At 54.8% G+C, this 14873-nt stretch overlaps 1 pseudogene; it reads right to left on the bottom strand.

Annotated features, from left to right (window-relative positions):
* Positions 1 to 6721: 6721 nt before the first annotated feature.
* Positions 6722 to 14598, bottom strand: LOC125629182 (C-type lectin domain family 2 member D-like; annotated as a pseudogene).
* Between the last annotated feature and the right edge of the window lie 275 nt (positions 14599 to 14873).

The following is a 14873-nucleotide window of genomic DNA, read 5'->3' as shown; positions in this document are numbered from 1 at the left end:
GCTTCCTGAAGACGAGTCGCGAGTAGGCAAACACTTTCCCTCTACCTTTCCAAAACCCACATTCGTATAGTGAGACCAGCACCCCCACCGCCCCCACCACTCCACGCACCATGAGACGATTCCAGGACGCTGGCTCTGAAACTAAAGAGAGAGAGAAAGGCCCCATGACTAAGTGACTCTGTTAAATCATCCCACTGCTGCCATGAGGCTCCCAGAAGATGAAGACGTTCCGGACACAGTAAGAGCTGAGTTGGGTCGTGTGCACATGGTCACCACTCAGAGCAGAGGGAATGAGATCTCCAGGCTCATTATCCCTATCGGCCAACGTGACGGCGGGAGAAAGGTGAGCCCGGCAAAGCAGCCCCTGTTCCAGAGTCTGGGAACTGTGATTTTTAAGACGCTCCGGGATGGGATCCCTCAAGTCTTAAGGTTAGAGGGGACGGTTCGGATCATGTACTCCAGCGTCTCCTGAAGCGTGGGGAAGGGCTAGCCATGGTGGGAAGGGTGGGGTTTGAAGATGTATACAGGAAAATGGGGGGTGAGGTCGCTAACACATTGCTGACAGGTGAGGTGCATGACTGGTTTCTTTGCCTTGAGGAGCGGGCTCAGCTTTTAAAAGTTTTGGGAAGAATAATTTAGTCTGAGCCCTGGCATAACCCAGGCCAGAGAACGTCACCTACTGATTCCTGCACCCATTCCAGTGATTTATGGCACTGACTTGGCTTTGAGAGGGATTTTATCATATGCTGAAATCCAGCTGCAGAAGGGAAAGGGCATTAGAAGCTGAAAGACCCCAAAAGTGGCTCTGGTTTTCTCCTCAAAATAACCACCCAGGGCTGATTTTCCCCAGCCAGCACCTTGCAGTCATGCACCCAGCGCCTCGTGAGTGCGGTGTGCAGGCAGGCTCCCAAATCCAGACAGTGGCTCTTCACATCCGCTTTCCCCTGGCGTCAGGGACTGCCCTGAGCGCCCATCCTGCAAACACGTACGCACCTGAGCCCTCCCACTGCGATCCAAGGCTACTCCTGCGGATGGAGTTAAACACATGGCTGAAGCGTTTGCAGAGGTTCCAAAGAGCTGAGGCTCTGTGCAAAAGGAACATTAGTCCAGTTCTTCCAATCTTGGGTTGATGAGATGCTCCTGCCTGCCCCCTCCCTTCACAGCTGAGTCTCCCACCCAGTGGAATTCTCCAAGGAACTTCCCACTCCAAGAAACAGAGGTGCCTGAAGTGGCCATTAGCCTCTTAAGTCCCTTTGTGAATCCAGCCCTAACCCTTCATCGGGACAAGTCCTCAGCTCCCTGCAGCTGTCGTGTTACCCAGGTCGCACGGTGCAGGTTTCCTCTCAGCCATCAGACTTCGTTTTTATAGGAAAGCTGAGATGCAGGAGATCAAGGTGGTGCTTCCAGTGAACAAGTACCAGGTCACCCACCCCATGAGATTCAGCCTCGTATGGTCCTTGCTCCAGACCCCCTAACTCTGTGGTTCTCAAGCAGAGGTACACGTATCCCTGGGGTACACAGAGCTCTTCCCGGGAGTATGTCAACTCATCTACATATTGGCCTAGTTTTACAACGGGCTACATAAAAAGCACTAGCGAAGTCAGTGCAAACTAAAATTTCAGACAGACACTGACTTGTTTACACTCTTCTATATGCTACACCCGGACATGTAAGTACAATACATGTGGAGAAAGAGGTGGTTCGGGACTATTTAGAAAAGCTGGACGTGCACAAGTCCATGGGGCCGGACGAGTTGCATCCGAGAGTGCTAAAGGAACTGGCGGCTGTGATTGCAGAGCCATTGGCCATTATCTTTGAAAACTCGTGGCGAATGGGGGAAGTCCCGGATGACTGGAAAAAGGCTAATGTAGGCCAATCTTTAAAAAAGGGAAGAAGGAGGATCCTGGGAACTACAGGCCAGTCAGCCTCACTTCAGTCCCCGGAAAAATCATGGAGCAGGTCCTCAAAGAATCAATCCTGAAGCACTTAGAGGAGAGGAAAGTGATCAGGAACAGTCAGCATGGATTCACCAAGGGAAGGTCATGCCTGACTAACCTAATCACCTTCTATGATGAGATTACTGGTTCTGTGGATGAAGGGAAAGCAGTGGATGTATTGTTTCTTGACTTTAGCAAAGCTTTTGACACGGTCTCCCACAGTATTCTTGTCAGCAAGTTAAAGAAGTACGGGCTGGATGAATGGACTATAAGATGGGTAGAAAGTTGGCTAGATTGTCGGGCTCAACGGGTAGTGATCAATGGCTCCATGTCTAGTTGGCAGCCGGTGTCAAGTGGAGTGCCCCAGCGGTTGGTCCTGGGGCCGGTTTTGTTCAATATCTTCATAAATGATCTGGAGGATGGTCTGGATTGCACTCTCAGCAAATTTGCAGATAATACTAAACTGGGAGGAGTGGTAGATATGCTGGAGGGCAGGGATAGGATACAGAGGGACCTAGACAAATTGGAGGATTGGGCCAAAAGAAATCTGATGAGGTTCAATAAGGATAAGTGCAGGGTCCTGCACTTAGGACAGAAGAACCCAATGCACAGCTACAGACTAGGGGCCGAATGGCTAGGCAGCAGTTCTGCGGAAAAGGACCTAGGGGTGACAGTGGACGAGAAGCTGGATATGAGTCAGCAGTGTGCCCTTGTTGCCAAGAAGGCCAATGGCATTTTGGGATGTATAAGTAGGGGCATAGCGAGCAGATGGAGGGACGTGATCGTCCCCCTCTATTCGACATTGGTGAGGCCTCATCTGGAGTACTGTGTCCAGTTTTGGGCCCCACACTACAAGAAGGATGTGGATAAATTGGAAAGAGTCCAGCGAAGGGCAACAAAAATGATTAGGGGTCTGGAACACATGACTTATGAGGAGAGGCTGAGGGAATTGGGATTGTTTAGTCTGCAGAAGAGAAGAATGAGGGGGGATTTGATAGCTGCTTTCAACTACCTGAGAGGTGGTTCCAGAGAGGATGGTTCTAGACTATTCTTAGTGGTAGAAGAGGACAGGACAAGGAGTAATGGTCTCAAGTTGCAGTGGGGGCGGTTTAGGTTGGATATTAGGAAAAACTTTTTCACTAGGAGGGTGGTGAAACGCTGGAATGCGTTGTCTGGGGAGGTGGTGGAATCTCCTTCCTTAGAAGTTTTAAGGTCAGGCTTGACAAAGCCCTGGCTGGGATGATTTAATTGGGGATGGGTCCTTCTTTTGAGCAGGGGGTTGGACTAGATGACCTCCTGAGGTCCCTTCCAATCCTGATATTCTATGATTCTATGAATACTTATTTCCAACGGGTTTATTTTATAATTGTATGGTACAAATGAGAGTCAGCAATTTTTCAGCAATAGTGGCTGTGGCAACATTTGTATTTTTACGTCTGATTTTCGAAGCAAGTCGTTTTTAAGTCAGGAGAAACTTGGGGTACGCAAGACAAATCAGACTCCTGAAAGGGGTGCAGTGGTCTGGAAAGGTTGAGAGCCACTGCCCTAACTCATCTCACAGCCTGGGACATCTTCTCGACTGACGCTCCGCAGGGAAGTTAGAGATGAAGGACAACACCAGAGCCCAGCTTCCCATTAGCGGGAGGGGGAGAAAACACTCACCCATGGGCCTTTCCTTGTTACAGGAACCCACAGTGTCACGGACTCTCTCTCACTCTGCAGCTTCTCAGGCTCTGCTGATGGGAACAGCTGCGGGTGGATAAAAGGCAGCCGGGTTCTGTCTGAGACGTGTGCCGCGGAGCTCAAATGGATCTGCCAAAAGAAGCGGCCGTGATAGAAACAGTGCAACTGAGGATCCACATTTGTGTAGCTGTAATGTGAAGTACCCCCTGTTTAGTCTCCTGGGTAGGGCCCTACCAAATTCACCCATCCAGTTTGGTAAATTTCATGGTCATGAGATTTTTAAGTCTTTTAAATTTTACAGTTTTAGCTATTTCAATCTGAAATGTCACCCTGTTGTAACTGTGTGGATCCCATCCCAGAAGAGAGTCATGGGGGGGGTCTCAAGGCTATTGGGGGAGGGGTGTCACGGTATTGCGACCCTGACTTCAGCACTGCTCCTGGCAGTGGTGCGACCTTCAGAGCTGGGCTCCCGGCCGGCGGCCACGGCTGCTGCTGGGGGAGGTTCCTGGCGGCGGCTCTGATCTGGCCCTGGGAGCAGCCAATGCAGGGGACGAGGTCCGGTTCCTCCCCAGCCCAGCCCGAACTTGCAGCTAGAGCCTGGTACATGGTAGGAGCCCCTGCCCGGGACGCTCCCAGCCCTGCCCCTCCCCCATTCCAGGGTCCAGCACTCAGAGGTTAAAAGGGCCTGGAGCTGGCGGGTGGCAGGGTTCCCTCTTGACCACCGCGCTCGGGGCAGTTGCCCACGTCACCCACCCATAAGATCGGCCCTTCCCCTCCCCCACCATGCCACCCTCACTCCTGCACTGTTGCTTTCAGCAGCACTGCCTTCAGAGCTGGGCACCAGACCAGCAGCTGCTGCTGCTCTCTGGCCGCCCAGGTCTGAAGGCAGCGTAGACATAAGGGGGGCAGTACTGGGACATATTCCCCCCCCCCGCCAGATTTCACAGGGGAGACCAGATTTCACAGGCTGAGATGTATTTTTCATGGTCATGAATTTGGTAAAGCCCTACTCACGGGGCGGGACTGGGGCTTTAGGCAGAGCAGAACTCTGGGCGGGGCTGGGACTCAGGTGCCCCACGCAGTCACAGTTCCTCTCCTCGGTCCTCCTCACTGGGCTGGGGCCTTGGAGTGTAATTTCTAACTGCCCCAAACCTGCAGTAAGTTAATACCCTGCAATGCTTCCCAGGGTACCCAGGGCTGGGAGGCACCTCGCCACCACCTGCCCTTTGCCTGAGGGAGCCTTATCTGTGCCTGCCAGGGGTCAGCTCCCCAACTCCACTGGTCACACGCACTCGCTGCTGGGCCTGCCGTCACTGCAGGGTAGCAATAGGCCCACTCTGCCCTCAAGCCCTCTGAGCATCTGTCTGGAGCGAACAGTCCCTGGTCCCCTGGGCACTGACAGGATTCACAGATTCACTGTTTCCAAAGGAACAGTAACATCCTCGGCCCCAGCTTACCAGCTCCAGCTCAGATCACTGCTCCACTTAACACACAGCGCTGCCATAGGCTCACAGCGAAATCACCCCTCAGTTCAACAAAGCCAAGAGTCAAGTGGAAGTGTTGGAAACAAATGGTTACATATAACAAAGTCATAACGTGTTCTAGAGCCTAGACCGAACTAACAAGGTATTCTCCTGTCTAACCAAGTACAGCTCACCCGAAATCCTTGCAGCACTTCACAGCCAGGCAGGCTCGGACTCTTCTTTCATGAGACATATGTATGGTCAGTTTGTCTCCGAGGGGAAGGATCCAGTAGGTCTCTGCGCACCGAGAGAGATCAGACCGATCCTTTGTCTTTATGCTTCAACACCACAGATGGACACACACACAGCCCCCTGCTGTTAGTTTCTTCCTGTAGATTTCCCTTTTTTGTGGATTTTGCAATCTAATTTTGCACCTGGCTCAGTGCGCAAAGAGACATCCTACGTCAGGCACACAATACACAGATGGCCAGGCAGGGAGGTAACCTCAGTTGCCTCCTGTCTGAAAGGAGCATCTGGGGTACATCACCTCCCGTGACCTGCCTTAACTCCAAGACCTTAAAGGCATCATTGTCAGTCTAGAGACACTGCTCCTTATATAGTATCCGTACAGAGGTCTTGCTCCAATTATGGTGACCATTGGGCAACTGGCCCTTGATACAGACCTCACATGCCCACTTTGGTGAACTATTCTGTAGACCACTGGTTCTCCACCAGGGGAACATGTACTCCTGGCCATATGCAGAGGTCTTCCCGGGGAGACATCAACTCATCCAGATATTTACCGAGTTTTAAAACAGGCTACTTAAAAAGCACTAGTGAAGTCAGTACAAACTAAAATTTCAGATTGTGACTTGTTTACACTGCTCTATCCCCTATACACTGAAATGGAAGTACAAGATTTATATTTCCATTGATTTATTTTATTATATGGTAACAATGAGAACGTCAGCCATTTTTCAGTAATAGTGGCTGTGACGGTTCTGTATTTTTTGCGTCTGATTTTGTAAGCGAGTAGTTTTTAAGTGAGGTGAAACTGGAGTTTCGCTTTTTAAGTGAGGTGACAAATCAGACTCCTGAAAGAGGTACAGTCATCTGGAAAGGTTTAAAACTACTGATGTAAAGATAAGACCCAGGGGATTCCTGGAAAACCTTCTGTGCTGCCTGCCACTTGGCACCAAGGGGTCCCTGGGTCACATGCATCTTTCCCCCAAACTCCATCTCTGGGCAGGCTCAGCTCCTCTCTCCTGCAAGGAGGGAACTGGAGCCAAGGCCGTGCAATAGCGCTGTCTGCAGTGTCCTGAGAGAGTGGCGCCAACCTCAGGGCAGACTGCTGGGAACCAGGGCACAAATCCAAACTGGCTGAGAATTCTAGACCTAGATTTCACCAACCAAACATGCAGGGTAACCTCCCCCGGCATCCTAACAGCCTAGCCATGCAGTCCCCTTGGGTTCTCCGATCTGTCTCGCAACCCAGGTGAGCCTGCCTTTGAGAGACAGATGGTCTCTCCCACTCCGAATCACAACAGTATTCAGGTTACTCCCAAGTCCCACAGGTCCAGGCACCCCAGGTGAACTGCACCTTAGACATCACACCAAAGACCGCGCACGTAGCCAGTCTTATTATATGACAATTTATTAAAAAGGAAATAAGATTTATTTACAAGGCTAAAGAGGGTAAACATACATACACAACGAAGCTACAAAGTTTCAAAAGGTAACAGAAGCATCTATAGCAGACATGGGGACTTTGGCATGACCTGCCACCTGGTCTGTCTGTGTCACACCTACCCCCTCCCTGCCCTTTTCAAACCCACTGGGCTCCAGGAAGGGAGAGAACAGACATTTCTCCTCTTACTCCTACGTTCCAGGCCCAAGGTGTCCCACGAGGAGTGTAACAGGGGTCCTACTCCCTTGGCAGGTGCAGTGCTCTTAAAAAATGGAAAATTAAAACTAGTTTAAAATGTTCATTCTTTCATCCAAAGCAATATCTGGCAACAAAAACCAGGAACTGGTGTGTAAACCTGCAAACTTCAAAATCAATTGGGTTTTCAAAACACCCCAAAAACTGACCCATAAAAAAATCTTGTTAAAGAGTTTCTTGGGGCGGGAAGGGAATGGAGAACATCCCCCCTCAGCTCTATTCCAGACCATAAAATGGGAATGATGAATATTTTTAAAAGATTCCATAGATAATTTTCTAGAATAAAAAGCTTTTGTGGGGGAATGTCAGGGCAGCGAAAGCTGAGGCTGGTGCCTTGGCTCAGTTCGGCAGAGCTCCTGGTCCAGCTGAGGTAGGTTGGAAAGGCTGGATTTGAGCCGTTCCACTGGCGGAAAAAGAGACGGCGCGGGGGGGGGGGGGGGGAGGGACAAGATGTGCAAATAGCATCTCTGGGTTTCACCTGAGTCCACAGTGCTCTGCCCAGTGATGCGCAGAGCATTGCCCGATATCCCGGAATTGCTCAGATGTGATCTTGTCAAGAGATCAGTCCAGCATTTCCAGGACTAATTCCACAGTACTCTCCTTACGAGCCCCCTTCCACAGCAGCCTCCTGTGCCTGTGTAAATGCATCGGGTTTGGTGCAGATCCAGGGTCTCTCACTGGTGCATCGCCAGCTGCTGACCCCATTCACATCGTTCAGATACGCGCAGTCTCCTCCTCCTCCTATTGGAAACCTGCAAGAGAGAAGCCAGGGAGCTGGTGTCAGGTAGGAGTTGGACATTTCCCATCAGTCACAGGCAGGGAAAGACGCTCTTGCACAGTGCAGGGAGCTGCTGCACTCCCAGCACCTCAGGATTCCCCTTCCTGCACCTGCCACAGGCCCCAGCTAGAAAGGGGGCAGTGGGGCAGCAAGGCCAGGAAAGGCTCTAAGATAACAGACCTCCATGGAGCATTTATGCCGGGTGGGTATTAACCCAGATCCTACTCTCCTCCCCCGCACACCCAGCTGGGTCTGGATGGGCCCCTGCAGGCCCAACCCACCCAAACTGCCCTGGGTGCAGGTTCCAGGTGACTCTCAGCGTGGCGAGGAGCAGGAGTAATGCTGCACAGAAGAGCTGGGTCCAGGGCTCCCTGGACAGTTTACATCAGCTCTCAGGCCAGAGGCCTGTCAGGACAGGCTGTATTGCAGGGGGCGGCTGGAGTGAAATGCCAGCAGCACAAACCCAGCGGCCATGGGGTGACCCCAGCCACTCACACAGAGCTTCCCGTGAGAGCTGGAGGCCAGCGCTTCCCACCTGGGAACAGGGTGGGATCCAGGTCCACAGGCAAATCCTTCCCCATGGTCCCATCCTGGCTACTCACAGTAGACATATGCTAGGCTAGGAGAAGGCCCAGCACTATTCTTTGGGCAGGCCGGGATCTCCCTGCCCTCAGGCCACCAGCCTCTGGCTCGGGGTGAGATCTGTCCCAGAGAAGGGAGAACCCAGCTCACAGCCACCTGAGCAGATGGCTGTGGGTGGCTCCCCCACCAGCATCACCCCAGACGAGCTCTGAGGAGATGGCAATGATGCACCCAGAGCCTTCTGCTGGGGCGGGCGCCCACAGGGTGGCAGATTTCAGGGTTAACGCCCCACTGAGATGCCTGTTTACCCAGTTCCGGTAAATTGGCATCACATTAGCCATCACTGATGGTGTCTAAAAATCGCATCTCTGCATCCCATCCAGAGGGGACATGTTCCCAGACAATATGGGGATAATTAAACCCCCCATTATTATTCGGTTTTCTGCTTTTGTAGCCTCTCTAATCTCTGAATTTCACAGTCCCCGTCCTGGTCAGTCGTATATTCCTGCTGCTAGATTCTTATTCTTCAAGTGTGGAATTTCTATTCTTAGAGATGCTAGGATACAGTTGCATTTGTTTAAGATTTTTACTCTACTTTACTCTATGCTTTCCTGGACATGTAGTGCCATTCCCCCGCCAGCGTGACCTACTCTGCCGTTCTTTCAGTGCTGATGCTCCAGGGTCAAACCCTGCTATCGGCTCAGCTGGGGTTTGGTTATTTGATCCCACCCACATCCCACTGAAATCCCTCTTGGGATGTCGTCTGGGCCATCTCTACTGTACCCCACTTCTCATGGCAGCCCCAGGCACTCAGCATTTGTGACTATAAGGCATCTTTAACGCAGATGGCCCCACTAAAGCCAGACAGATCTGAAAGCTTTGGCCAGTCTCCCAGCAGACAACACTTGCTTCCACCCATCACTAATATGCAGAGTACATAGCACTGACTGGTGAGTCGGCTGAACTCGGTATCTCAGACACCAGGGACCCAAAGCCCAGGCATTTCACAGAGGACTTACAGGTTGTTGAATTTGGTGCCATTGGCCCATTTCCAGAGCTGCCCAGGGTCCCTCCGGAGGCCAATGCAGTGGTCAAATCTGCCTTTATAGCGCAGCAGGAAAGCCTAAAAACAGCAGAGGGAGAAGTGGGGTCAGAGCACAGGCTCTGTGCACCAGAGACTCACAGGGATACACTGACGGGCTCTGTTTTCAGGGAACGGCTGAGGATTTTCACCTCCCTCTTGCCCAGCTCTGGGTAATTCAGTATTAACTTTCCCATCCCAAACCCAGCTCCCCTCACACCAATCCGCCCAGGGCTGGAGCAGCTCTTGGGTGCTGCTGGGTCTAAGCTGCCCCCACACCTCTCTATAGAAGGCCACATTCTGTGTCAAAGCCTCGCCTTACAGAACAGCTGAGCTCCCCTCCCCATCACAGGGGAAGGGGAAGGAAAGAGCCCAGCTGAGCTCAATAAGGGATGCTGGGAAGGGCCAGGGATGAGAGAAGAGCCACCAAATCCTCAGCCAGAAGGGGCCAGGGCTAAGAGGAGCCCCCCCCCCATCCTCATCTGGCTACCCAAGAGCACTGGCTCTTCAAGTCAATCTGGGATCTCAGTACCCCTTTGGCCCCATGCCACCCAGAAGACACTCAAGCCAGCCTAGCCCAAGAGAGGGGCGGTCTCCTTTTGAGAGGGCTGACAGTGAGTGATCCCTGCAGTCAGACACGGACACTAGAGGTGCCCTGGGACAGCCAGCCAGGCCTGGCATTCAGCAACTGGAAGCTCATTTACTCAGAGCTGCTCTTCGAGCCCAGGTTCTCCTGCAGCAGCTGCTGAGCCAAGACCAGAACGTTGCAATTCGAGCATCTCTCACCATTTCCTGCTCACTGTTGATCTCAGCCAGGGAGGCGCTGAGCGCAGAGCAGTGGGTCAGGCTGCAGGTCCAGTTCCTTTCGGCCTCAGAGAAATAGTAGCATTTCCCTCGGTATCCGATTCAGCCGTCTGGGCATGTGGGGCCAGCAGGGAGGCCCAGATCAGCTGACAGAAGCTGAGGTCTCCACACTGAGAATGAGACAGTGACACGTGGTGTGAGCGAGACCCGCCACCCGCCAACGAGGAGAACAGGGGGAGATCAGCCCCTGCGCCCCAGGCTTCTGAGACACCTCGAACCAGGGTGGGTACTGAAAGGCCGTGAGGGAGCCAGGAGGACGCTGGGAATCCAGCCCCAGAGGGGGGTTATCTGACTCTGCTCTCACTCTCTTGGGTTCACATTCAACAGGGATGCAGCTGACAAACTGCTCATGCCATAAAGCCCAGGACAGAGAGCTGGGCCCAAGCTCAGCGTTACAACACGGGGTGGGCAGAGAGCTGCAGAGGGAGGGGACAGTTACCAGGGGGCCAGCAGGGGGGCAATAATTAATGGGTAGGAGATTAACTTCAACATGATTTGCCAGGTCTAGTACCCCAAGGAGTTCTGCTAGCCTGGACTGCTGCCCCCTGCCCTGCTCTGCGCTTTGCTTCCCTGGAGAGGCAGGTTGAGATGAAGACGGGAACAAACTCCCTTCCCTTCAGGAGACCGAACGCCCGCTGCCCGGCCTGTCCAGCGCAGCCAGCCAGGTTCACAGTCACCATAAGCAGCTGCCATCTGCGCTTGCACACGCTGTCTGTGCAGGCGGGGACGTCAATAGCGTGACGAGACCCTGCCCTGCCGAGGTCACCAATGGGTGGGTTTCACGCTGCGTTAAGGGAGGTGTCCGTACTGCGTTCCACGGCTCCTTTCAGTGACACGCCAGCACCTGCCCAGCACTGGGAAGACCCGGGGATGCAGGAAGGCCAGGCTGGCACCTCAGGGCGACACGCTGCAGGCAGAGGGCCCAGCTCATTGCTGCCCTGCACCGTCAATCACCCCCACTCTGCACAGGTATCAGTGACCGTGCCTGGGGCCCGGCAACAGTGACTTGGACCCAGAGTGCTCAGAGATGGGCTGCGGGGAGCTAATGTCAGTCCCGACACAGAGAGTGCCCAGGTGCAGGGGTCTGGGAGGGAGCAGGAGGAGGGTCTTGGAGGAACACCCCCCAGGAATCCTCTGTCCCAGGGGCAGAAGCCAGACAGGCCAGGAGGAGAGACTGAGTGTGGTGGCTCCAGGGGGAATGGGATGTGCAGAGAGGGGGAAGGGAAGGGCGAGAACTCACCTGCCAGGAGAATGATAAGAACTAAGAACATAATTGCGAGGGCGACTGCGAGCACAATTGTACATGTCTTGTAGTTACATTTCCTGCAGTTAGGATGAGGATCTGAAACAGAAAGACTTGTCAGGCAGGGCTGCGAGGACACGTCTCCCCGACAGCCCCAGGGCTGGAGCTGCCTTAGAACAGTGGTTCTCACCCACCAGTTCATGTACCCTTGGGGGTAAGCAGAGGTCTTCCACGGGGCACATCAACTCATTGAGAGATTTGCCTCGGGTTACAACAAGCTACATAAAAAGCACTAAGTCAGTACAAGCTAAAATTTCCTACAGACAATGACTCGTTTATACTGCTCGATAGACTATACACAGAAAGGTACAGCGTTTATAGTCCAATTGATCTATTTCATAATTAAATACGCAACAATGAGAGAGTCAGCAATTTTTCAGGAATAGTGGCTGTGACATTGTTTGTATTTTTATGTCCCATTTTGGAAGCAAGTTGTTTTTAAGTGAGATGAAACTTAGGAGAGTGCAAGACAAATCAGCCTCCTGACAGGGGGACAGTCCTCTGGAAAGGCTGAGAGCCACTGGACTCGAACATGCACCTTTCTGTTGATTGCTCCTTCCCTCAGATGCTGAACAGCCCCTCCTTCCCCTCAGCCCAGTGCCCTCCCCTGGGCACTCCCAGCCAGGCTGCCAGGAGGCCTGGTGAGCTCAGGGGCACAGAGATAAGGACCCGCATGTCCTGGTGGCAGTTGCTCCAACTGCCCCCCCACCATCCCCACCCCCATTCTGCCCCCTGCCGAGCGCTGGCTGGGCCCACACTGCCGAGTGCCCCTGTCCCCGCACACTGGGGTCTCACACTGGCCAGACACAGCAGAAGGAGGGAGAACGAACCAGGCAGAGATGGGCCAGGGCTGTCACAGGGGGTCTGACACACCCAGCCGAGGAGGGCCCTGCACAGCCCCACGACCTCTGCTGTGTGCGCCAGACAGCAGCTGTGAGCCAGGGATCGGTGCCCTGAGAGCCCCTGGGGGTGATCCAGTCCCTGCTACCCACAGACGGGGCGTTGCTGGGCACTGGCTGCTGCCACTGAGAGCCTGGCCCCATGTGGGGAAGCCTCAGTCTCTCTCCAGCCTGTTCCCAGGCAGCGATACCACATTACCTGGCTCTCCTCCAGTCTCCAGGTCTCCATTGCCCTCAGCAGGCCACTCCTGCAGTGGCTCTTCGCTCCCAGCAGGTCCAGCTGCTGGCCCCATCGTCTCTCTCAGTGACACTCGGGCTGCACACGCTGCTGGAGGCGCTGGGCTGGGGTTGGCTCCTCTCTATGACTGTGTCCAATTCAGCAGCAACGAAGCGGAGCTGGGGCGGGGGTCCTGGCCCTGCTTCCCCCCACACCCTGCTCTGGACTCTCCAGCCGATCTGAAAGTCGAGACGGACCCAGCAGGACAGGTCAGTGGGGCGGGGGGGGAGGGGCGCGATTTGTGGTTTCTCGTTCCCTGCCCAGCAGCCCAACCCCCAGCCAGAGGCTGTGCCATGATGATTGAACCCCCTTAAACGCCATGGCCCCTCCATCCCCCAGGGCTTCAGAGACCTGATCTGCTGAGGACCCCACCCGCCAGGCACCACCCACGCGTGACAGGCACCCAGCTGGGGTTGACAGGAGGGAAAAACCCTCCCTCCCCACACATACCTCCCGCAATCGAGAGCAAGTCGAGAATCCTAACAGGAGTGGGGAGTTGGCGGGCGGGGGGAGAGAACCAGGATGGAATGAGTAAAATCAAGGCAATTAAATCACCAAGTCCAACGCCTCAATTTAAATAATCAATTTTAATCAACTTATTGATTCACACTTCAGTAATTTTCTAAGGCCAAGTGCCCACTCAGTGGGTGACAGAACCATTAAAACTTCATGTCCAAAACTTCCCCCACAGGGGGGGAGGAGGGGCGGGGAAATTGTGTGAGTGGCCCTTTCCTTCCCCCTTTTTCATTGGGAACGCAGGGAAGGGGAGGATGCCCGTGGGAAGCCCGGCCTGGGGCCCCCAAGTTTGGGGGTACAGGGAGCAACAGTGCGCTGATGCCCCCCCTCCGGCTTGGGGCCATGGAAGGGGAAGGGCCCAGGTAGCTCCATGCTGCACACAGGTGCCCCATCCCCAGCGAGCAGACCGAGGCGTGGGGAGAGCCACCAGACACCTAAGAGAGGCCCTGCCACCAGAGGAGAAGGAAGGGGGAAAAAAGAGAGCCCCCCCCCCACCAGCCCAGAGAGGAGAAGAAGGGAAGGGAGAGGAGGCACCTCCCCCCCCCCCCCGAGCACGGACAGGGGGAGGGGATGGGGGGGTGCGCCCTGTCACGGAGTGTGGGGGAGTCCAGGCCCTGCACCCCTCTTCATGGGATTCACTGAGACTCTCAGCCAGCCAGTAAAACAGAAGGTTTATTGGACAACAGGAACACAGTCCAAAACAGAGCTTGTGGGGACACCCAGGACCCCTCTGTCAAGTCCTTCTGGGGGAGCAGGGAGCTTGGACCCCAGCCCCAGGGTTCCCTGTGTTCCTCCACCCAGCCCCAAACTGAACTAAACCCCCCCAGCCGGCTCCCTCCTGCAGCCTCTGTCCACATTCCCCGGCAGAGGTGTCACCTCCCCCTCCCCCTCCTGGCTGAGGGGACAGGCTCTCAGGTCTCCCATCCCCAGGGCACATTCCCAGGTCAACACTCCCCCCTCCCTGCTGCCTCACATCCTCACAGGCCTCCCCCCGGAGCCCAGATGGGGGGGGGGGTGCACCGCCTCCCCCCCCCGGAGCCCAGACAGGGGGAAACTTCCCCAGAGTCCTGCCTGGCTTCATGGGGAGCAGTTCCAGAGCATCGCCCAGGGACTCCGGGACACCCCCCCAGCCCGGAGAGACGGGGGGGTTCCAGCCCCTGCCCCCCCTGTGTCCGGGCGCTCCCCCCACGAGCCCGGCGCGGGTGGCATGTTTCTCACCGGCTCAGCAGCGACCGTCACCGTCCGGAGCCTCCCCAGCCTCTGCGACTGCCCCCCCCCGGCCCCCCCCGGCTGCGCTTTAAACCTCGCGCTGACTCCGCCCCCGCCCCGCCCAGTCCTGCCATAAAACATTTGAACATTTTGACCCCTGACTTCACTCGCTGACCCGCTTCCGCCCTCAGCAAAGGCTCGAGGGGGAGGGTCCTCCGGCCTGTCCGGAACCCAGCGCCCCGCCCGCCGGCTGGCTCGGACAGTCCAAAATGACGTGCCTGGTTCTCAGACTTGTCCCTGCTGCTGGGGATCAGCTCTCACAGCGGGGCGCCCCCCCGG

The sequence above is a fragment of the Caretta caretta genome, chromosome 14, assembly GCF_965140235.1.
Source record: "Caretta caretta isolate rCarCar2 chromosome 14, rCarCar1.hap1, whole genome shotgun sequence".
In the NCBI taxonomy this organism is placed as follows: Eukaryota; Metazoa; Chordata; order Testudines; family Cheloniidae; genus Caretta; species Caretta caretta.
The sequence above is the reverse complement of the archived record's forward strand: the minus strand, read 5'-3'. Positions and strand labels throughout refer to the sequence as shown.